Source organism: Dendrobates tinctorius, unplaced genomic scaffold, assembly GCF_039654945.1.
Source record: "Dendrobates tinctorius isolate UK_male_01 unplaced genomic scaffold, ASM3965494v1 ptg000173l, whole genome shotgun sequence".
In the NCBI taxonomy this organism is placed as follows: domain Eukaryota; kingdom Metazoa; phylum Chordata; class Amphibia; order Anura; family Dendrobatidae; genus Dendrobates; species Dendrobates tinctorius.
This window is the reverse complement of record NW_027361840.1, coordinates 973,816-999,145: the sequence shown is the minus strand read 5'-3', so window position 1 is coordinate 999,145 and position 25,330 is coordinate 973,816. Positions and strand designations below refer to the sequence as shown.

The 25,330-nt window shown below is 44.4% G+C and overlaps 1 long non-coding RNA gene and 1 pseudogene across 7 annotated transcripts in view; one reads left to right on the top strand and one right to left on the bottom strand.

Moving 5' to 3' along the window:
* Positions 1-22,285, bottom strand: part of LOC141053934 (uncharacterized) — a 102,102-nt pseudogene extending 79,817 nt beyond the window's left edge.
* A 12-nt stretch (positions 22,286-22,297) lies between these two features.
* Positions 22,298-25,330, top strand: part of LOC141053943 (uncharacterized) — a 164,120-nt gene continuing 161,087 nt past the window's right edge. For 2 of the 7 annotated variants that reach the window (XR_012221288.1, XR_012221287.1), the window contains exon 1: positions 22,298-22,581. This is a non-coding gene — a long non-coding RNA (uncharacterized lncRNA). The remainder of the gene's footprint in view (positions 22,582-25,330) is intronic. The other 5 variants (XR_012221285.1, XR_012221290.1, XR_012221286.1 and 2 more) reach the window with 5 other exon arrangements.

Below are 25,330 nucleotides of genomic sequence, written 5' to 3'. Positions count from 1 at the left end.
AGGTCCGTGGTGACACGGATAATGAGTATAGTAGTATAGGATAGTGTAGGTCCGTGGTGACACGGATAATGAGAATAGTAGTATAGGATAGTGTAGGTCCGTGGTGACACGGATAATGAGTATAGTAGTATAGGATAGTGTAGGTCCGTGGTGACACGGATAATGAGAATAGTAGTATAGGATAGTGTAGGTCCGTGGTGACACGGATAATGAGAATAGTAGTATAGGATAGTGTAGGTCAGTGGTGACACGGATAATGAGTATAGTAGTATAGGATAGTGTAGGTCCGTGGTGACACAGATAATGAGTATAGTAGTATAGGATAGTGTAGGTCAGTGGTGACACAGATAATGAGTATAGTAGTATAGGATAGTGTAGGTCCGCGGTGATACGGATAATGAGTATAGTAGTATAGGATAGTGTAGGTCCGTGGTGACACGGATAATGAGTATAGTAGTATAGGATAGTGTAGGTCCGTGGTGACACAGATAATGAGTATAGTAGTATAGGATAGTGTAGGTCCGTGGTGACACAGATAATGAGTATAGTGGTATAGGATAGTGTAGGTCAGTGGTGATACGGATAATGAGTATAGTAGTATAGGATAGTGTAGGTCAGTGGTGATACGGATAATGAGTATAGTAGTATAGGATAGTGTAGGTCCGTGGTGACACGGATAATGAGTATAGTAGTATAGGATAGTGTAGGTCCGTGGTGACACAGATAATGAGTATAGTGGTATAGGATAGAGTAGGTCCGCGGTGACACGGATAATGAGTATAGTAGTATAGGATAGTGTAGGTCAGTGGTGACACGGATAATGAGTATAGTAGTATAGGATAGTGTAGGTCCGTGGTGACACGGATAATGAGTATAGTAGTATAGGATAGTGTAGGTCAGTGGTGACACGGATAATGAGTATAGTAGTATAGGATAGTGTAGGTCCGTGGTGACACGGATAATGAGTATAGTAGTATAGGATAGTGTAGGTCCGTGGTGACACAGATAATGAGTATAGTAGTATAGGATAGTGTAGGTCAGTGGTGATACGGATAATGAGTATAGTAGTATAGGATAGTGTAGGTCCGTGGTGACACGGATAATGAGTATAGTGGTATAGGATAGTGTAGGTCAGTGGTGATACGGATAATGAGTATAGTAGTATAGGATAGTGTAGGTCCGCGGTGATACGGATAATGAGTATAGTAGTATAGGATAGTGTAGGTCCGTGGTGACACAGATAATGAGTATAGTAGTATAGGATAGTGTAGGTCAGTGGTGACACGGATAATGAGTATAGTAGTATAGGATAGTGTAGGTCCGTGGTGACACGGATAATGAGTATAGTAGTATAGGATAGTGTAGGTCCGTGGTGACACAGATAATGAGTATAGTAGTATAGGATAGTGTAGGTCAGTGGTGACACGGATAATGAGTATAGTAGTATAGGATAGTGTAGGTCCGTGGTGACACGGATAATGAGTATAGTAGTATAGGATAGTGTAGGTCCGTGGTGACACAGATAATGAGTATAGTAGTATAGGATAGTGTAGGTCAGTGGTGATACGGATAATGAGTATAGTAGTATAGGATAGTGTAGGTCCGTGGTGACACAGATAATGAGTATAGTGGTATAGGATAGTGTAGGTCAGTGGTGACACAGATAATGAGTATAGTAGTATAGGATAGTGTAGGTCCGTGGTGATACGGATAATGAGTATAGTAGTATAGGATAGTGTAGGTCCGTGGTGACACAGATAATGAGTATAGTGGTATAGGATAGTGTAGGTCAGTGGTGACACAGATAATGAGTATAGTAGTATAGGATAGTGTAGATCCGCGGTGACACGGATAATGAGTATAGTAGTATAGGATAGTGTAGGTCAGTGGTGACACGGATAATGAGTATAGTAGTATAGGATAGTGTAGGTCAGTGGTGATACGGATAATGAGTATAGTAGTATAGGATAGTGGAGGTCAGTGGTGATACGGATAATGAGTATAGTAGTATAGGATAGTGTAGGTCAGTGGTGACACAGATAATGAGTATAGTAGTATAGGATAGTGTAGGTCAGTGGTGATACGGATAATGAGTATAGTAGTATAGGATAGTGTAGGTCAGTGGTGACACAGATAATGAGTATAGTAGTATAGGATAGTGTAGGTCAGTGGTGACACGGATAATGAGTATAGTAGTATAGGATAGTGTAGGTCAGTGGTGATACGGATAATGAGTATAGTAGTATAGGATAGTGGAGGTCAGTGGTGATACGGATAATGAGTATAGTAGTATAGGATAGTGTAGGTCAGTGGTGACACAGATAATGAGTATAGTAGTATAGGATACTGTAGGTCAGTGGTGATACGGATAATGAGTATAGTAGTATAGGATAGTGTAGGTCAGTGGTGACACAGATAATGAGTATAGTAGTATAGGATAGTGTAGGTCAGTGGTGACACGGATAATGAGTATAGTAGTATAGGATAGTGTAGGTCCGTGGTGACACGGATAATGAGTATAGTAGTATAGGATAGTGGAGGTCCGCGGTGACACGGATAATGAGTATAGTAGTATAGGATAGTGTAGGTCCGTGGTGACACAGATAATGAGTATAGTGGTATAGGATAGTGTAGGTCAGTGGTGATACGGATAATGAGTATAGTAGTATAGGATAGTGTAGGTCAGTGGTGATACGGATAATGAGTATAGTAGTATAGGATAGTGTAGGTCCGCGGTGACACGGATAATGAGTATAGTAGTATAGGATAGTGTAGGTCAGTGGTGACACAGATAATGAGTATAGTAGTATAGGATAGTGTAGGTCCGTGGTGACACAGATAATGAGTATAGTAGTATAGGATAGTGTAGGTCAGTGGTGATACGGATAATGAGTATAGTAGTATAGGATAGTGTAGGTCAGTGGTGATACGGATAATGAGTATAGTAGTATAGGATAGTGTAGGTCCGCGGTGACACGGATAATGATTATAGTAGTATAGGATAGTGTAGGTCCGCGGTGACACGGATAATGAGTATAGTAGTATAGGATAGTGTAGGTCCGCGGCGATACGGATAATGAGTATAGTAGTATAGGATAGTGTAGGTCAGTGGTGATACGGATAATGAGTATAGTAGTATAGGATAGTGTAGGTCAGTGGTGATACGGATAATGAGTATAGTAGTATAGGATAGTGTAGGTCCGTGGTGACACAGATAATGAGTATAGTAGTATAGGATAGTGTAGGTCAGTGGTGATACGGATAATGAGTATAGTAGTATAGGATAGTGTAGGTCCGCGGTGACACGGATAATGATTATAGTAGTATAGGATAGTGTAGGTCCGCGGTGACACGGATAATGAGTATAGCAGTATAGGATAGTGTAGGTCCGCGGTGACACGGATAATGATTATAGTAGTATAGGATAGAGTAGGTCCGCGGTGACACGGATAATGAGTATAGTAGTATAGGATAGTGTAGGTCCGTGGTGACACAGATAATGAGTATAGTGGTATAGGATAGTGTAGGTCCGTGGTGACACGGATAATGAATAAAAAAATAAAAAACAAATCTGAACTGAGAAAAGTAAGTTAATGTGTATGCACAATGTAAGTGCATATTAACACATGACTATTAACCAGAGAAAACAAAAAGCAAAAAACACAAATATCCTGAACTAAAAGTAAAAAATATACTGCAAATAATGCATAAAGGTGAGCTGGGAAAGCCATCCAGTCTGGCCTAAGCTGTTACAAGTGGTTCAGCCGCTCGACCCTTATTCACATTCACGCCACTTGGCAAGTGAAAAGGTTTTAAATACTAGAGTAGGGACTGTCCCACAAGGGTTGCCGTGACGTGGCGGGATGGCTTGAACATTATTTTGATCAAAATTATGTTTACCAAATACCCTTATTATTATTATTACCTTTATGCATTATTTGCAGTATATTTTTTACTTTTAGTTCAGGATATTTGTGTTTTTTGCTTTTTGTTTTCTCTGATACGGATAATGAGTATAGTAGTATAGGATAGTGTAGGTCAGTGGTGATACGGATAATGAGTATAGTAGTATAGGATAGTGTAGGTCAGTGGTGATACGGATAATGAGTATAGTAGTATAGGATAGTGTAGGTCCGCGGTGACACGGATAATGAGTATAGTAGTATAGGATAGTGTAGGTCCGTGGTGACACGGATAATGAGTATAGTAGTATAGGATAGTGTAGGTCCGCGGTGACACGGATAATGAGTATAGTAGTATAGGATAGTGTAGGTCCGTGGTGACACGGATAATGAGAATAGTAGTATAGGATAGTGTAGCTCCGCGGTGACACGGATAATGAGTATAGTAGTATAGGATAGTGTAGGTCCGTGGTGACTCGGATAATGAATATAGCAGTATAGGATAGTGTAGGTCCGCGGTGACACGGATAATGAGTATAGCAGTATAGGATAGTGTAGGTCCGCGGTGACACGGATAATGAATATAGTAGTATAGGATAGTGTAGGTCCGCGGTGACACGGATAATGAATATAGCAGTATAGGATAGTGTAGGTCCGCGGTGACACGGATAATGAGTATAGCAGTATAGGATAGTGTAGGTCCGCGGTGACACGGATAATGAATATAGTAGTATAGGATAGTGTAGGTCCGTGGTGACTCGGATAATGAATATAGTAGTATAGGATAGTGTAGGTCCGCGGTGACACGGATAATGATTATAGTAGTATAGGATAGTGTAGGTCCGCGGTGACACGGATAATGAGTATAGCAGTATAGGATAGTGTAGGTCCGTGGTGACACGGATAATGATTATAGTAGTATAGGATAGTGTAGGTCCGCGGTGACACGGATAATGAGTATAGTAGTATAGGATAGTGTAGGTCCGCGGTGACACGGATAATGAGTATAGTAGTATAGGATAGTGTAGGTCCGCGGTGACACGGATAATGATTATAGTAGTATAGGATAGTGTAGGTCAGTGGTGACACGGATAATGAGTATAGTAGTATAGGATAGTGTAGGTCCGCGGTGACACGGATAATGAGTATAGTAGTATAGGATAGTGTAGGTCCGCGGTGACACGGATAATGAGTATAGTAGTATAGGATAGTGTAGGTCAGTGGTGACACGGATAATGAGTATAGTAGTATAGGATAGTGTAGGTCCATGGTGACACGGATAATGAGTATAGTAGTATAGGATAGTGTAGGTCCGTGGTGACTCGGATAATGAATATAGCAGTATAGGATAGTGTAGGTCCGCGGTGACACGGATAATGAATATAGTAGTATAGGATAGTGTAGGTCCGCGGTGACACGGATAATGAATATAGTAGTATAGGATAGTGTAGGTCCGCGGTGACACGGATAATGAATATAGTAGTATAGGATAGTGTAGGTCCGTGGTGACTCGGATAATGAATATAGCAGTATAGGATAGTGTAGGTCCGCGGTGACACGGATAATGAATATAGTAGTATAGGATAGTGTAGGTCCGCGGTGACACGGATAATGAGTATAGTAGTATAGGATAGTGTAGGTCCGCGGTGACACGGATAATGAATATAGTAGTATAGGATAGTGTAGGTCCGTGGTGACTCGGATAATGAATATAGCAGTATAGGATAGTGTAGGTCCGCGGTGACACGGATAATGAGTATAGCAGTATAGGATAGTGTAGGTCCGCGGTGACACGGATAATGATTATAGTAGTATAGGATAGTGTAGGTCCGCGGCGATACGGATAATGAGTATAGTATAGTGTAGGTCCGCGGTGACACGGATAATGAATATAGCAGTATAGGATAGTGTAGGTCCGTGGTGACACAGATAATGAGTATAGTGGTATAGGATAGTGTAGGTCCGTGGTGACACAGATAATGAGTATAGTGGTATAGGATAGTGTAGGTCCGTGGTGACACGGATAATGAATAAAAAAATAAAAAACAAATCTGAACTGAGAAAAGTAAGTTAATGTGTATGCACAATGTAAGTGCATATTAACACATGACTATTAACCAGAGAAAACAAAAAGCAAAAAACACAAATATCCTGAACTAAAAGTAAAAAATATACTGCAAATAATGCATAAAGGTGAGCTGGGAAAGCCATCCAGTCTGGCCTAAGCTGTTACAAGTGGTTCAGCCGCTCGACCCTTATTCACATTCACGCCACTTGGCAAGTGAAAAGGTTTTAAATACTAGAGTAGGGACTGTCCCACAAGGGTTGCCGTGACGTGGCGGGAAGGCTTGAACATTATTTTGATCAAAATTATGTTTACCAAATACCCTTATTATTATTATTACCTTTATGCATTATTTGCAGTATATTTTTTACTTTTAGTTCAGGATATTTGTGTTTTTTGCTTTTTGTTTTCTCTGATACGGATAATGAGTATAGTAGTATAGGATAGTGTAGGTCAGTGGTGATACGGATAATGAGTATAGTAGTATAGGATAGTGTAGGTCAGTGGTGATACGGATAATGAGTATAGTAGTATAGGATAGTGTAGGTCCGCGGTGACACGGATAATGAGTATAGTAGTATAGGATAGTGTAGGTCCGCGGTGACACGGATAATGAGTATAGTAGTATAGGATAGTGTAGGTCCGTGGTGACACGGATAATGAGTATAGTAGTATAGGATAGTGTAGGTCCGCGGTGACACGGATAATGAGTATAGTAGTATAGGATAGTGTAGGTCCGTGGTGACACGGATAATGAGAATAGTAGTATAGGATAGTGTAGGTCCGTGGTGACACGGATAATGAGAATAGTAGTATAGGATAGTGTAGGTCCGCGGTGACACGGATAATGAATATAGTAGTATAGGATAGTGTAGGTCCGTGGTGACTCGGATAATGAATATAGCAGTATAGGATAGTGTAGGTCCGCGGTGACACGGATAATGAGTATAGCAGTATAGGATAGTGTAGGTCCGCGGTGACACGGATAATGAATATAGTAGTATAGGATAGTGTAGGTCCGCGGTGACACGGATAATGAATATAGCAGTATAGGATAGTGTAGGTCCGCGGTGACACGGATAATGAGTATAGCAGTATAGGATAGTGTAGGTCCGCGGTGACACGGATAATGAATATAGTAGTATAGGATAGTGTAGGTCCGTGGTGACTCGGATAATGAATATAGTAGTATAGGATAGTGTAGGTCCGCGGTGACACGGATAATGATTATAGTAGTATAGGATAGTGTAGGTCCGCGGTGACACGGATAATGAGTATAGCAGTATAGGATAGTGTAGGTCCGCGGTGACACGGATAATGATTATAGTAGTATAGGATAGTGTAGGTCCGCGGTGACACGGATAATGATTATAGTAGTATAGGATAGTGTAGGTCCGCGGTGACACGGATAATGATTATAGTAGTATAGGATAGTGTAGGTCCGCGGTGACACGGATAATGAATATAGCAGTATAGGATAGTGTAGGTCCGCGGTGACACGGATAATGAGTATAGCAGTATAGGATAGTGTAGGTCCGCGGTGACACGGATAATGATTATAGTAGTATAGGATAGTGTAGGTCCGCGGCGATACGGATAATGAGTATAGTATAGTGTAGGTCCGCGGTGACACGGATAATGAATATAGCAGTATAGGATAGTGTAGGTCCGTGGTGACACAGATAATGAGTATAGTGGTATAGGATAGTGTAGGTCCGTGGTGACACAGATAATGAGTATAGTGGTATAGGATAGTGTAGGTCCGTGGTGACACGGATAATGAATAAAAAAATAAAAAACAAATCTGAACTGAGAAAAGTAAGTTAATGTGTATGCACAATGTAAGTGCATATTAACACATGACTATTAACCAGAGAAAACAAAAAGCAAAAAACACAAATATCCTGAACTAAAAGTAAAAAATATACTGCAAATAATGCATAAAGGTGAGCTGGGAAAGCCATCCAGTCTGGCCTAAGCTGTTACAAGTGGTTCAGCCGCTCGACCCTTATTCACATTCACGCCACTTGGCAAGTGAAAAGGTTTTAAATACTAGAGTAGGGACTGTCCCACAAGGGTTGCCGTGACGTGGCGGGAAGGCTTGAACATTATTTTGATCAAAATTATGTTTACCAAATACCCTTATTATTATTATTACCTTTATGCATTATTTGCAGTATATTTTTTACTTTTAGTTCAGGATATTTGTGTTTTTTGCTTTTTGTTTTCTCTGATACGGATAATGAGTATAGTAGTATAGGATAGTGTAGGTCAGTGGTGATACGGATAATGAGTATAGTAGTATAGGATAGTGTAGGTCCGTGGTGACACAGATAATGAGTATAGTGGTATAGGATAGTGTAGGTCCGTGGTGACACAGATAATGAGTATAGTAGTATAGGATAGTGTAGGTCCGTGGTGACACGGATAATGAGTATAGTAGTATAGGATAGTGTAGGTCCGCGGTGACACGGATAATGAGTATAGTAGTATAGGATAGTGTAGGTCCGCGGTGACACAGATAATGAGTATAGTAGTATAGGATAGTGTAGGTCCGCGGTGACACGGATAATGAGTATAGTAGTATAGGATAGTGTAGGTCCGTGGTGACACAGATAATGAGTATAGTGGTATAGGATAGTGTAGGTCCGTGGTGACACAGATAATGAGTATAGTAGTATAGGATAGTGTAGGTCCGTGGTGACACGGATAATGAGTATAGTAGTATAGGATAGTGTAGGTCCGCGGTGACACGGATAATGAGTATAGTAGTATAGGATAGTGTAGGTCCGTGGTGACACGGATAATGAGTATAGTAGTATAGGATAGTGTAGGTCCGTGGTGACACGGATAATGAGAATAGTAGTATAGGATAGTGTAGGTCCGTGGTGACACGGATAATGAGTATAGTAGTATAGGATAGTGTAGGTCCGCGGTGACACAGATAATGAGTATAGTGGTATAGGATAGTGTAGGTCAGTGGTGACACGGATAATGAGTATAGTAGTATAGGATAGTGTAGGTCCGTGGTGACACGGATAATGAGTATAGTAGTATAGGATAGTGTAGATCCGCGGTGACACGGATAATGAGTATAGTAGTATAGGATAGTGTAGGTCCGTGGTGACACAGATAATGAGTATAGTAGTATAGGATACTGTAGGTCAGTGGTGATACGGATAATGAGTATAGTAGTATAGGATAGTGTAGGTCCGTGGTGACACGGATAATGAGTATAGTAGTATAGGATAGTGTAGATCCGCGGTGACACGGATAATGAGTATAGTAGTATAGGATAGTGTAGGTCAGTGGTGACACAGATAATGAGTATAGTAGTATAGGATACTGTAGGTCAGTGGTGATACGGATAATGAGTATAGTAGTATAGGATAGTGTAGGTCAGTGGTGACACAGATAATGAGTATAGTAGTATAGGATAGTGTAGGTCAGTGGTGATACGGATAATGAGTATAGTAGTATAGGATAGTGGAGGTCCGCGGTGACACGGATAATGAGTATAGTAGTATAGGATAGTGTAGGTCAGTGGTGACACAGATAATGAGTATAGTAGTATAGGATAGTGTAGGTCCGTGGTGACACAGATAATGAGTATAGTAGTATAGGATAGTGTAGGTCCGTGGTGACACAGATAATGAGTATAGTAGTATAGGATAGTGTAGGTCAGTGGTGATACGGATAATGAGTATAGTAGTATAGGATAGTGTAGGTCCGCGGTGACACGGATAATGAGTATAGTAGTATAGGATAGTGTAGGTCAGTGGTGACACGGATAATGAGTATAGTAGTATAGGATAGTGTAGGTCAGTGGTGATACGGATAATGAGTATAGTAGTATAGGATAGTGTAGGTCCGCGGTGACACGGATAATGAGTATAGTAGTATAGGATAGTGTAGGTCCGCAGTGACACGGATAATGAGTATAGTAGTATAGGATAGTGTAGGTCCGCGGGGACACGGATAATGAGTATAGTAGTATAGGATAGTGTAGGTCCGCAGTGAGACGGATAATGAGTATAGTAGTATAGGATAGTGTAGGTCCGCGGGGACACGGATAATGAATATAGTAGTATAGGATAGTGTAGGTCCGCAGTGACACGGATAATGAGTATAGTAGTATAGGATAGTGTAGGTCCGCGGGGACACGGATAATGAATACAGTAGTATAGGATAGTGTAGGTCCGCGGGGACACGGATAATGAATATAGTAGTATAGGATAGTGTAGGTCCGCGGTGACACGGATAATGAGTATAGTAGTATAGGATAGTGTAGGTCCACGGTGAGACGGATAATGAGTATAGTAGTATAGGATAGTGTAGGTCCGCGGGGACACGGATAATGAATATAGTAGTATAGGATAGTGTAGGTCCGCGGTGACACGGATAATGAGTATAGTAGTATAGGATAGTGTAGGTCCGCGGTGACACGGATAATGAGTATAGTAGTATAGGATAGTGTAGGTCCGTGGTGACACGGATAATGACTGTAGTATAGGATAGTGTAGGTCCACGGTGAGACGGATAATGAGTATAGTAGTATAGGATAGTGTAGGTCCGCGGGGACACGGATAATGAGTATAGTAGTATAGGATAGTGTAGGTCCGCGGTGACACGGATAATGAGTGTAGTATAGGATAGTGTAGGTCCACGGTGAGACGGATAATGAGTATAGTAGTATAGGATAGTGTAGGTCCGCGGGGACACGGATAATGAGTATAGTAGTATAGGATAGTGTAGGTCCGTGGTGACACGGATAATGAGTGTAGTATAGGATAGTGTAGGTCCACGGTGAGACGGATAATGAGTATAGTAGTATAGTATAGTGTAGGTCCGCGGGGACACGGATAATGAATATAGTAGTATAGGATAGTGTAGGTCCGCGGTGACACGGATAATGAGTATAGTAGTATAGGATAGTGTAGGTCCGCGGTGACACGGATAATGAGTATAGTAGTATAGGATAGTGTAGGTCCGTGGTGACACGGATAATGAGTGTAGTATAGGATAGTGTAGGTCCGCGGTGACACGGATAATGAATATAGTAGTATAGGATAGTGTAGGTCCGCGGTGACACGGATAATGAGTATAGTAGTATAGGATAGTGTAGGTCCGCGGTGACACGGATAATGAATATAGTAGTATAGGATAGTGTAGGTCCGCGGTGACACGGATAATGAGTATAGTAGTGTAGGTCCGCGGTGACACGGATAATGAGTATAGTAGTATAGGATAGTGTAGGTCCGCGGGGACACGGATAATGAGTATAGTAGTATAGGATAGTGTAGGTCCGCGGTGACACGGATAATGAATATAGTAGTATAGGATAGTGTAGGTCCGCAGTGACACGGATAATGAGTATAGTAGTATAGGATAGTGTAGGTCCGCGGGGACACGGATAATGAATATAGTAGTATAGGATAGTGTAGGTGAGCGGTGACACGGATAATGAGTATAGTAGTATAGGATAGTGTAGGTCCGTGGTGACACGGATAATGAGTATAGTAGTATAGGATAGTGTAGGTCCGCGGTGACACGGATAATGAGTATAGCAGTATAGGATAGTGTAGGTGAGCGGTGACACGGATAATGAGTATAGTAGTATAGGATAGCATAGGTCCGTGGTGACACGGATAATGAGTATAGTAATATAGGATAGTGTAGGTCCGTGGTGACACGGATAATGAGTATAGTAGTATAGGATAGTGTAGGTCCGCGGTGACACGGATAATGAGTATAGTAGTATAGGATAGTGTAGGTCCGTGGTGACACGGATAATGAGTATAGTAGTATAGGATAGTGTAGGTCCGCGGTGACACGGATAATGAGTATAGTAGTGTAGGTCCGCGGTGACACGGATAATGAGTATAGTAGTATAGGATAGTGTAGGTCCGCGGTGACACGGATAATGAGTATAGTAGTATAGGATAGTGTAGGTCAGTGGTGACACGGATAATGAGTATAGTAGTATAGGATAGTGTAGGTCCGCGGTGACACGGATAATGAGTATAGTAGTGTAGGTCCGCGGTGACACGGATAATGAGTATAGTAGTATAGGATAGTGTAGGTCCGTGGTGACACGGATAATGAGTATAGTAGTATAGGATAGTGTAGGTCCGCGGTGACACGGATAATGAGTATAGTAGTATAGGATAGTGTAGGTCCGTGGTGACACGGATAATGAGTATAGTAGTATAGGATAGTGTAGGTCCGCGGTGACACGGATAATGAGTATAGTAGTGTAGGTCCGCGGTGACACGGATAATGAGTATAGTAGTATAGGATAGTGTAGGTCCGCGGTGACACGGATAATGAGTATAGTAGTATAGGATAGTGTAGGTCAGTGGTGACACGGATAATGAGTATAGTAGTATAGGATAGTGTAGGTCCGCGGTGACACGGATAATGAGTATAGTAGTGTAGGTCCGCGGTGACACGGATAATGAGTATAGTAGTGTAGGTCCGCGGTGACACGGATAATGAGTATAGTAGTATAGGATAGTGTAGGTCCGCGGTGACACGGATAATGAGTATAGTAGTATAGGATAGTGTAGGTCAGTGGTGATATGGATAATGAGTATAGTAGTATAGGATAGTGTAGGTCCGCGGTGACACGGATAATGAGTATAGTAGTGTAGGTCCGCGGTGACACGGATAATGAGTATAGTAGTATAGGATAGTGTAGGTCCGCGGTGACACGGATAATGAGTATAGTAGTATAGGATAGTGTAGGTCCGTGGTGACACGGATAATGAGTATAGTAGTATAGGATAGTGTAGGTCCGTGGTGACACGGATAATGAGTATAGTAGTATAGGATAGTGTAGGTCCGCGGTGACACGGATAATGAGTATAGTAGTATAGGATAGTGTAGGTCCGCGGTGACACGGATAATGAGTATAGTAGTATAGGATAGTGTAGGTCAGTGGTGACACGGATAATGAGTATAGTAGTATAGGATAGTGTAGGTCCGCGGTGACACGGAAAATGAGTATAGTAGTATAGGATAGTGTAGGTCCGTGGTGACACGGATAATGAGTATAGTAGTATAGGATAGTGTAGGTCCGTGGTGACACGGATAATGAGTATAGTAGTATAGGATAGTGTAGGTCCGCGGTGACACGGATAATGAGTATAGTAGTATAGGATAGTGTAGGTCCGCGGTGACACGGATAATGAGTATAGTAGTATAGGATAGTGTAGGTCCGCGGTGACACGGAAAATGAGTATAGTAGTATAGGATAGTGTAGGTCAGTGGTGACACGGATAATGAGTATAGTAGTATAGGATAGTGTAGGTCCGTGGTGACACGGATAATGAGTATAGTAGTATAGGATAGTGTAGGTCCGCGGTGACACGGAAAATGAGTATAGTAGTATAGGATAGTGTAGGTCCGTGGTGACACGGATAATGAGTATAGTAGTATAGGATAGTGTAGGTCCGCGGTGACACGGATAATGAGTATAGTAGTATAGGATAGTGTAGGTCCGCAGTGACACGGATAATGAGTATAGTAGTATAGGATAGTGTAGGTCCGCGGGGACACAGATAATGAGTATAGTAGTGTAGGATAGTGTAGGTCCGCGGTGACACGGATAATGAGTATAGTAGTGTAGGTCCGCGGTGACACGGATAATGAGTATAGTAGTATAGGATAGTGTAGGTCCGCGGTGACACGGATAATGAGTATAGTAGTATAGGATAGTGTAGGTCAGTGGTGACACGGATAATGAGTATAGTAGTATAGGATAGTGTAGGTCCGCGGTGACACGGATAATGAGTATAGTAGTATAGGATAGTGTAGGTCCGTGGTGACACGGATAATGAGTATAGTAGTATAGGATAGTGTAGGTCCGCAGTGACACGGATAATGAGTATAGTAGTATAGGATAGTGTAGGTCCGCGGTGACACGGATAATGAGTATAGTAGTGTAGGTCCGCGGTGACACGGATAATGAGTATAGTAGTATAGGATAGTGTAGGTCCGTGGTGACACGGATAATGAGTATAGTAGTATAGGATAGTGTAGGTCCGCAGTGACACGGATAATGAGTATAGTAGTATAGGATAGTGTAGGTCCGCGGTGACACGGATAATGAGTATAGTAGTATAGGATAGTGTAGGTCCGTGGTGACACGGATAATGAGTATAGTAGTATAGGATAGTGTAGGTCCGCAGTGACACGGATAATGAATATAGTAGTATAGGATAGTGTAGGTCCGCGGTGACACGGATAATGAGTATAGTAGTGTAGGTCCGCGGTGACACGGATAATGAGTATAGTAGTATAGGATAGTGTAGGTCCGTGGTGACACGGATAATGAGTATAGTAGTATAGGATAGTGTAGGTCCGCGGTGACACGGATAATGAGTATAGTAGTATAGGATAGTATAGGTCCGCGGTGACACGGATAATGAGTATAGTAGTATAGGATAGTGTAGGTCCGCGGGGACACGGATAATGAGTATAGCAGTATAGGATAGTGTAGGTCCGCGGTGACACGGATAATGAGTATAGTAGTATAGGATAGTGTAGGTCCGCGGTGACAAGGATAATGAATATAGTAGTATAGGATAGTGTAGGTCCGCGGTGACACGGATAATGAGTATAGTAGTATAGGATAGTGTAGGTCCGCGGGGACACGGATAATGAGTATAGTAGTATAGGATAGTGTAGGTCCGCGGTGACACGGATAAAGAGTATAGTAGTATAGGATAGTGTAGGTCCGCGGTGACACGGATAATGAGTATAGCAGTATAGGATAGTGTAGGTCCGCGGTGACAAGGATAATGAATATAGTAGTATAGGATAGTGTAGGTCCGCGGTGACACGGATTATGAGTATAGTAGTATAGGATAGTGTAGGTCCGCGGTGACAAGGATAATGAATATAGTAGTATAGGATAGTGTAGGTCCGCGGTGACACGGATAAAGAGTATAGTAGTATAGGATAGTGTAGGTCCGCGGTGACACGGATAAAGAGTATAGTAGTATAGGATAGTGTAGGTCCGCGGTGACACGGATAATGAGTATAGTAGTATAGGATAGTGCAGGTCCGCGGTGACACGGATAAAGAGTATAGTAGTATAGGATAGAGTAGGTCCGTGGTGACACGGATAATGAGTATAGTAGTGTAGGTCCGCGGTGACACGGATAATGAGTATAGTAGTATAGGATAGTGTAGGTCCGCGGGGACACGGATAATGAATATAGTAGTATAGGATAGTGTAGGTCCGCGGTGACACGGATAAAGAGTATAGTAGTGTAGGATCGTGTAGGTCCGCGGTGACACGGATAATGAATATAGTAGTATAGGATAGTGTAGGTCCGCGGTGACACGGATAATGAGTATAGTAGTATAGGATAGTGTAGGTCCGCGGTGACACGGATAATGAGTATAGTAGTATAGGATAGTGTAGATCCGCGGTGACAAGGATAATGAGTATAGTAGTATAGGATAGTGTAGGTCCGCGGTGACACGGATAATGAGTATAGTAGTATAGGATAGTGTAGATCCGCGGTGACAAGGATAATGAGTATAGTAGTATAGGATAGTGTAGGTCCGCGGTGACACGGATAATGAATATAGTAGTATAGGATAGTGTAGGTCCGCGGTGACACGGATAATGAGTATAGTAGTATAGGATAGTGTAGGTCCGCGGTGACACGGATAATGAATATAGTAGTATAGGATAGTGTAGGTCCGCGGCGACACGGATAATGAATATAGTAGTATAGGATAGTGTAGGTCCGCGGTGACACGGATAATGAATATAGTAGTATAGGATAGTGTAGGTCCGCGGTGACACGGATAATGAGTATAGTAGTATAGGATAGTGTAGGTCCGCGGTGACACGGATAATGAATATAGTAGTATAGGATAGTGTAGGTCCGCGGCGACACGGATAATGAATATAGTAGTATAGGATAGTGTAGGTCCGCGGTGACAAGGATAATGAGTATAGTAGTATAGGATAGTGTAGGTCCGCGGTGACACGGATAATGAATATAGTAGTATAGGATAGTGTAGGTCCGCGGTGACACGGATAATGAGTATAGTAGTATAGGATAGTGTAGGTCCGCGGTGACACGGATAATGAATATAGTAGTATAGGATAGTGTAGGTCCGCGGTGACACGGATAATGAATATAGTAGTATAGGATAGTGTAGGTCCGTGGTGACACGGATAATGAGTATAGTAGTATAGGATAGTGTAGGTCCGTGGTGACACGGATAATGAGTATAGTAGTATAGGATAGTGTAGGTCAGCGGGGACACGGATAATGAGTATAGTAGTATAGGATAGTGTAGGTCAGCGGGGACACGGATAATGAGTATAGTAGTATAGGATAGTGTAGGTCCGCGGTGACACGGATAATGAGTATAGTAGTATAGGATAGTGTAGGTCCGCGGTGACAAGGATAATGAGTATAGTAGTATAGGATAGTGTAGGTCCGCGGTGACAAGGATAATGAGTATAGTAGTATAGGATAGTGTAGGTCCGTGGTGACACGGATAATGAGTATAGTAGTATAGGATAGTGTAGGTCCGCGGTGACAAGGATAATGAGTATAGTAGTATAGGATAGTGTAGGTCCGCGGTGACAAGGATAATGAGTATAGTAGTATAGGATAGTGTAGGTCCGTGGTGACACGGATAATGAGTATAGTAGTATAGGATAGTGTAGGTCCGCGGTGACACGGATAATGAGTATAGTAGTATAGGATAGTGTAGGTCCGCGGTGACAAGGATAATGAGTATAGTAGTATAGGATAGTGTAGGTCCGCGGTGACACGGAAAATGAGTATAGCAGTATAGGATAGTGTAGGTCCGCGGTGACACAGATAATGAGTATAGTAGTATAGGATAGTGTAGGTCCGTGGTGACACGGATAATGACTATAGCAGTATAGGATAGAGTAGGTCCGCGGTGACACGGATAATGAGTATAGTAGTATAGGATAGTGTAGGTCCGTGGTGACACGGATAATGACTATAGCAGTATAGGATAGAGTAGGTCCGCGGTGACACGGATAATGAGTATAGTAGTATAGGATAGTGTAGGTCCATGGTGACACGGATAATGAGTATAGCAGTATAGGATAGTGTAGGTCAGTGGTGATACGGATAATGAGTATAGTAGTATAGGATAGTGTAGGTCCGCGGTGATACAGATAATGAGTATAGTAGTATAGGATAGTGTAGGTCCGTGGTGACACGGATAATGAGTATAGTAGTATAGGATAGTGTAGGTCCGTGGTGACACGGATAATGAGTATAGTAGTATAGGATAGTGTAGGTCCGCGGTGACACGGATAATGAGTATAGCAGTATAGGATAGTGTAGGTCCGTGGTGACACGGATAATGAGTATAGTAGTATAGGATAGTGTAGGTCCGTGGTGACACGGATAATGAGTATAGTAGTATAGGATAGTGTAGGTCCGCGGTGACACGGATAATGAGTATAGTAGTATAGGATAGTGTAGGTCCGCGGTGACATGGATAATGAGTATAGTAGTATAGGATAGTGTAGGTCCGCGGGGACACGGATAATGAGTATAGTAGTATAGGATAGTGTAGGTCCGCGAGGACACGGATAATGAGTATAGTAGTATAGGATAGTGTAGGTCCGCGGGGACACGGATCTCCATCTAAATCCAAGTGTGTATGACGGGTATATGATACAGACTGCAGACGATGGAATAGATTATTATCTTCCTCTTGGTGGACACCACACACCGACCGCTGCACACTGGAATCGTGGATTCCTCCTAATAGTGTAAATACAAGTTACATTTTCGTCTTTAGTTTGGGATTTTTGGCCTCTGGCAATTTGACAATGATTGCACTTATCCTTCGTTGACTTTTTAGAACCTTATGTTCAAACTTTTACATCGGCCCATTTTCCTTTTTGTAATTTTTAAAATGTAAAATTGACAATTTATATATGTTTTGTCTAAATTACAAAGGAGACGTGTGACCTGTATCTTCAGGCCTATTACACATCATCTCATCATCAACTTGCTTAACTGTTTATGATAACAATAATTGGAGCAGGGGTGCACAAACTTTTACATTCCACTGGTTATAGGTGTATATACACTCACTGGCCACTTTATTAGGTACACCTGTCCAACTGTGTGTTAAGACTTAATTTCTAATCAGCCAATCACATGGCGGCAACTCAGTGCATTTAGGCATGTAGACATGGTCAAGACAATCTCCTGCAGTTCAAACCGAGCATCAGTATGGGGAAGAAAGGTGATTTGAGTGCCTTTGAACGTGGCATGATTGTTGGTGCCAGAAGGGCTGGTCTGAGTATTTCAGAAACTGCTGATCTACTGGGATTTTCACGCACAACCATCTCTAGGGTTTACAGAGAATGGTCCGAAAAAGAAAAAAAATCCAGTGAGCGGCAGTTCTGTGGCCGGAAATGCCTTGTTGATGCCAGAGGTCAGAGGAGAATGGGCAGACTGGTTCGAGCTGATAGAAAGGCAACAGTGACTCAAATTGCCACCCGTTACAACCAAGGTAGGCAGAAGAGCATCTCTGAACGCACAGTGCGTCGAACTTTGAGGCAGATGGGCTACAGCAGCAGAAGACCACACCGGGTACCACTCCTCTCAGCTAAGAACAGGAAACTGAGGCTACAATTTGCACAAGCTCATCGAAATTGGACAGTAGAAGATTGGAAAAACGTTGCCTGGTCTGATGAGTCTCGATTTCTGCTGCGACATTCGGATGGTAGGGTCAGAATTTGGCGTAAACAACATGAAAGCATGGATCCATCCTGCCTTGTATCAACGGTTCAGGCTGGTGGTGGTGGTGTCATGGTGTGGGGAATTTTTTCTTGGCACTCTTTGGGCCCCTTGGTACCAATTGAGCATCGTTGCAACGCCACAGCCTACCTGAGTATTGTTGCTGACCATGTCCATCCCTTTATGACCACAATGTACCCAACATCTGATGGCTACTTTCAGCAGGATAATGCGCCATGTCATAAAGCTCGAATCATCTCAGATTGGTTTCTTGAACATGACAATGAGTTCACTGTACTCAAATGGCCTCCTCAGTCACCAGATCTCAATCCAATAGAGCATCTTTGGGATGTGGTGGAACGGGAGATTCGCATCAGGGATGTGCAGCCGACAAATCTGCGCCAACTGTGTGATGCCATCATGTCAATATGGTCCAAAATCTCTGAGGAATGCTTCCAGCACCTTGTTGAATCTCTGCCACGAAGAATTGAGGCAGTTCTGAAGGCAAAAGGGGGTCCAACCCCTTACTAGCATGGTGTACCTAATAAAGTGGCCAGTGAGTGTATATATATATATATATATATATATACACACACACACTGTACTAACGTGTCATAATCCTGTGTGTATAGATATAGATGTGGGGGCTCCGGCAGTGACAGGTGCAGTTATTTATAAGGAGCTTGTTATGTGGCGGCCCCATATACCGGGGAGGAGACATCTGTCGGGGTCTATTGGACATTTTCTGGGGTGATTTTCCTCTGACGTCTCCTGACACAACTCTCCACCTCCTGCTCTCCTCGGAGATAAGCCGCACTAGAGACGCTTTCCCACCGCTTCTCCCCTCCCCATACAGACAATGTGCCCATGTGTATGGGGGTCCGGAGAGATGCCCGCACCTTAACCCTAGAACTGCTGGATTCTAATAATCCTTTACCTCTGGTGTCTCCTCAGACACCATAGACCCCCAACCCACCGTGTGAGCTCTGGAGCCCCCTGCACATAAAAGAGGGCACAGCGGCCACCATATAAATAAGTCCTCACGCCCCAACCGCACCCATTTAGCACTGCTGATCACACTGTTTCATAAACAATAACTATAAACAGAAAAAAAAAATTATTTAAAAGTAATGAATTAAAGTATTAATGCAAACTTGGTAATGATACCCTACAGGAGCCTAGAGGAACAGAAGAGGAGTAAAGAGCCGCATACATTCTCCACATTCTCTCTGTATATGGCTTGGGTGTGTTTGAACATATTGTGTGCATTAACCCCCCCTGGGATGCCAAGCAGCCCCCACAAGTGTGCATTAACCACCCCTGGGATGCCAAGCAGCCCCCACAAGTGTGCATTAACCCCCCCTGGGATGCCAAGCAGCCCCCACAAGTGTGCATTAACCCCCCCCTGGGATGCCAAGCAGCCCCCACAAGTGTGCATTAACCCCCCCTGGGATGCCAAGCAGCCCCCTCAAGTGTGCATTAACCCCCCCTGGGATGCCAAGCAGCCCCCACAAGTGTGCATTAACCCCCCCTGGGATGCCAAGCAGCCCCCACAAGTGTGCATTAACCCCCCCTGGGATGCCAAGCAGCCCCCACAAGTGTGCATTAACCCCCCCTGGGATGCCAAGCAGCCCCCACAAGTGTGCATTAACCACCCCTGGGATGCCAAGCAGCCCCCACAAGTGTGCATTAACCCCCCCTGGGATGCCAAGCAGCCCCCACAAGTGTGCATTAACCCCCCCTGGGATGCCAAGCAGCCCCCACAAGTGTGCATTAACCACCCCTGGGATGCCAAGCAGCCCCCACAAGTGTGCATTAACCCCCCCTGGGATGCCAAGCAGCCCCCACAATTGTGCAATAACCCCCCCTGGGATGCCAAGCAGCCCCCACAAGTGTGCAATAACCCCCCCTGGGATGGCAAGCAGCCCCCACAAGTGCATTAACCCCCCCTGGGATGGCAAGCAGCCCCCACAAGTGTGCATTAACCCCCCCTGGGATGGCAAGCAGCCCCCACAATTGTGCAATAACCCCCCCTGGGATGCCAAGCAGCCCCCACAATTGTGCATTAACCCCCCCTGGGATGCCAAGCAGCCCCCACAAGTGTGCATTAACCCCCCCTGGGATGGCAAGCAGCCCCCACAAGTGTGCATTAACCACCCCTGGGATGCCAAGCAGCCCCCACAAGTGTGCATTAACCCCCCCTGGGATGCCAAGCAGCCCCCACAAGTGTGCATTAACCCCCCCTGGGATGCCAAGCAGCCCCCACAAGTGTGCATTAACCCCCCCTGGGATGCCAAGCAGCCCCCACAAGTGTGCAATAACCCCCCCTGGGATGCCAAGCAGCCCCCACAAGTGTGCATTAACCCCCCCTGGGATGGCAAGCAGCCCCCACAAGTGCATTAACCCCCCCTGGGATGGCAAGCAGCCCCCACAAGTGTGCATTAACCCCCCCTGGGATGGCAAGCAGCCCCCACAAGTGTGCATTAACCCCCCCTGGGATGGCAAGCAGCCCCCACAATTGTGCAATAACCCCCCCTGGGATGCCAAGCAGCCCCCACAATTGTGCATTAACCCCCCCTGGGATGGCAAGCAGCCCCCACAAGTGTGCATTAACCCCCCCTGGGATGCCAAGCAGCCCCCACAATTGTGCATTAACCCCCCCTGGGATGCCAAGCAGCCCCCACAAGTGTGCATTAACCCCCCCTGGGATGCCAAGCAGCCCCCACAAGTGTGCATTAACCCCCCCTGGGATGCCAAGCAGCCCCCACAAGTGTGCATTAACCCCCCCTGGGATGCCAAGCAGCCCCCACAAGTGTGCATTAACCCCCCCTGGGATGCCAAGCAGCCCCCACAAGTGTGCATTAACCCCCCCTGGGATGCCAAGCAGCCCCCACAAGTGTGCATTAACCCCCCCTGGGATGCCAAGCAGCCCCCACAATTGTGCATTAACCCCCCCTGGGATGCCAAGCAGCCCCCACAATTGTGCATTAACCCCCCCTGCGATGGCAAGCAGCCCCCACAAGTGTGCATTAACCCCCCCTGGGATGCCAAGCAGCCCCCACAAGTGTGCATTAACCCCCCCTGGGATGCCAAGCAGCCCCCACAAGTGTGCAATAACCCCCCCTGGGATGGCAAGCAGCCCCCACAAGTGTGCAATAACCCCCCCTGGGATGGCAAGCAGCCCCCACAAGTGTGCATTAACCCCCCCTGGGATGCCAAGCAGCCCCCACAAGTGTGCATTAACCCCTCAGGAGCCCAACAAGCTCCCAGATGACCCAAACATTAAGCCCCCAAATCCCACTAGTTAGCCCCAAGTATCAGCCCCCAACAACTAAACATGTAAGAAGACCCCAACCTGTTACTTACTAAACCCTCCTGTTCCTCACTGACCTCCTCCCTGCTGCTCACAGACGCCGGCACCACATGAAATAGTGATGTGTCGTTCGTGAACAATCCGATACAAAGAGCCGGCTCCCTGCTGTGAACGAAATGAGCGGGTTACACACAGTCACACGCCATATATGCCATGGAGGAACTGGCAGTGTATGTTTGGGACTGAAGGGTTAACTCCCCTGCATTTATCCACAGCTCCTCCTCTCCTGACCGCTCCTCCCCCAGATGAGTCACAGTCAGGCTTCACTAAGCTGGGGCTGATAAAGCTGCTGAGGCGCCAGGAAAAAAAAAAAATCGGCTCGTTCTCCCTGCAGAGCCGGCTCATTTCGTTCACAGCAGGGAGCCGGCTCTTTGTATCGGATTGTTCACGAACGACACATCACTATTTCATGTGGTGCCGGCGTCTGTGAGCAGCAGGGAGGAGGTCAGTGAGGAACAGGAGGGTTTAGTAAGTAACAGGTTGGGGTCTTCTTACATGTTTAGTTGTTGGGGGCTGATACTTGGGGCTAACTAGTGGGATTTGGGGGCTTAATGTTTGGGTCATCTGGGAGCTTGTTGGGCTCCTGAGGGGTTAATGCACACTTGTGGGGACTGCTTGGCATCCCAGGAGGGGTTAATGCACACTTGTGGGGGCTGCTTGGCATCCCAGGGGGGGTTAATGCACACTTGTGGGGGCTGCTTGCCATCCCAGGGGGGGTTAATGCACACTTGTGGGGGCTGCTTGGCATCCCAGGGGGGGTTAATGCACACTTGTGGGGGCTGCTTGGCATCCCAGGAGGGGTTAATGCACACTTGTGGGAAAGCGTCTCTAGTGCGGCTTATCTCCGAGGAGAGCAGGAGGTGGAGAGTTGTGTCAGGAGACATCAGAGGAAAATCACCCCAGAAAATGTCCAATAGACCCCGATAGATGTCTCCTCCCCGGTATATGGGGCCGCCACATAACAAGCTCCTTATAAATAACTGAGTCCATCACTGCCGGAGCCCCCACATCTATATCTATACACACAGGATTATGACACGTTAGTACAGTGTGTGTGTATATATATATATATATACACCTATAACCAGTGGAATGTAAAAGTTTGTGCACCCCTGCTCCAATTATTGTTATCATAAACAGTTAAGCAAGTTGATGATGAGATGATGTGTAATAGGCCTGAAGATACAGGTCACACGTCTCCTTTGTATTTTAGACAAAACATATATAAATTGTCAATTTTACATTTTAAAAATTACAAAAAGGAAAATGGGCCGATGTAAAAGTTTGAACATAAGGTTCTAAAAAGTCAACGAAGGATAAGTGCAATCATTGTCAAATTGCCAGAGGCCAAAAATCCCAAACTAAAGACGAAAATGTAACTTGTATTTACACTATTAAGAGGAATCCACGATTCCAGTGTGCAGCGGTCGGTGTGTGGTGTCCACCAAGAGGAAGATAATAATCTATTCCATCGTCTGCAGTCTGTATCATATACCCGTCATACACACTTGGGTTTAGATGGAGATCCGTGTCCCCGCGGACCTACACTATCCTATACTGCTATACTCATTATCCGTGTCCCCGCGGACCTACACTATCCTATACTGCTATACTCATTATCCGTGTCCCCGCGGACCTACACTATCCTATACTACTATACTCATTATCCGTGTCACCGCGGACCTACACTATCCTATACTACTATACTCATTATCCGTGTCACCACGGACCTACACTATCCTATACTACTATATTCATTATCCGTGTCACCGCGGACCTACACTATCCTATACTACTATACTCATTATCCGTGTCACCGCGGACCTACACTATCCTATACTGCTATACTCATTATCCGTGTCACCACTGACCTACACTATCCTATACTACTATATTCATTATTCGTGTCACCGCGGACCTACACTATCCTATACTACTATACTCATTATCCGTGTCACCACGGACCTACACTGTCCTATACTGCTATACTCATTATCCGTGTCACCGCGGACCTACACTATCCTATACTATACTCATTATCCGTGTCACCGCGGACCTACACTATCCTATACTACTATACTCATTATCCGTGTCACCGCGGATCTACACTATCCTATACTACTATATTCATTATTCGTGTCACCGCGGATCTACACTATCCTATACTACTATACTCATTATCCGTGTCACCGCGGATCTACACTATCCTATACTACTATACTCATTATCCGTGTCACCACGGACCTACACTATCCTATACTACTATACTCATTATCCGTGTCACCGCGGACCTACACTATTCTATACTACTATACTCATTATCCGTGTCACCACGGACCTACACTATCCTATACTACTATACTCATTATCCGTGTCACCGCGGACCTACACTATTCTATACTACTATACTCATTATCCGTGTCACCGCGGACCTACACTATTCTATACTACTATACTCATTATCCGTGTCACCGCGGACCTACACTATCCTATACTACTATACTCATTATCCGTGTCACCACGGACCTACACTATCCTATACTACTATACTCATTATCCGTGTCACCGCGGACCTACACTATTCTATACTACTATACTCATTATCCGTGTCACCGCGGACCTACACTATCCTATACTACTATACTCATTATCCGTGTCACCACGGACCTACACTATCCTATACTACTATACTCATTATCCGTGTCACCGCGGACCTACACTATCCTATACTACTATACTCATTATCCGTGTCACCACGGACCTACACTATCCTATACTACTATACTCATTATCCGTGTCTCCACGGACCTACACTATCCTATACTACTATACTCATTATCCGTGTCACCACGGACCTACACTATCCTATACTACTATACTCATTATCCGTGTCACCGCGGACCTACACTATCCTATACTACTATACTCATTATCCGTGTCACCGCGGACCTACACTATCCTATACTACTATACTCATTATCCATGTCACCGCGGACCTACACTATCCTATACTACTATACTCATTATCCGTGTCACCACGGACCTACGCTATCCTATACTACTATACTCATTATCCGTGTCACCACGGACCTACACTATCCTATACTACTATACTCATTATCCATGTCACCGCGGACCTACACTATCCTATACTACTATACTCATTATCCGTGTCACCACGGACCTACACTATCCTATACTACTATACTCATTATCC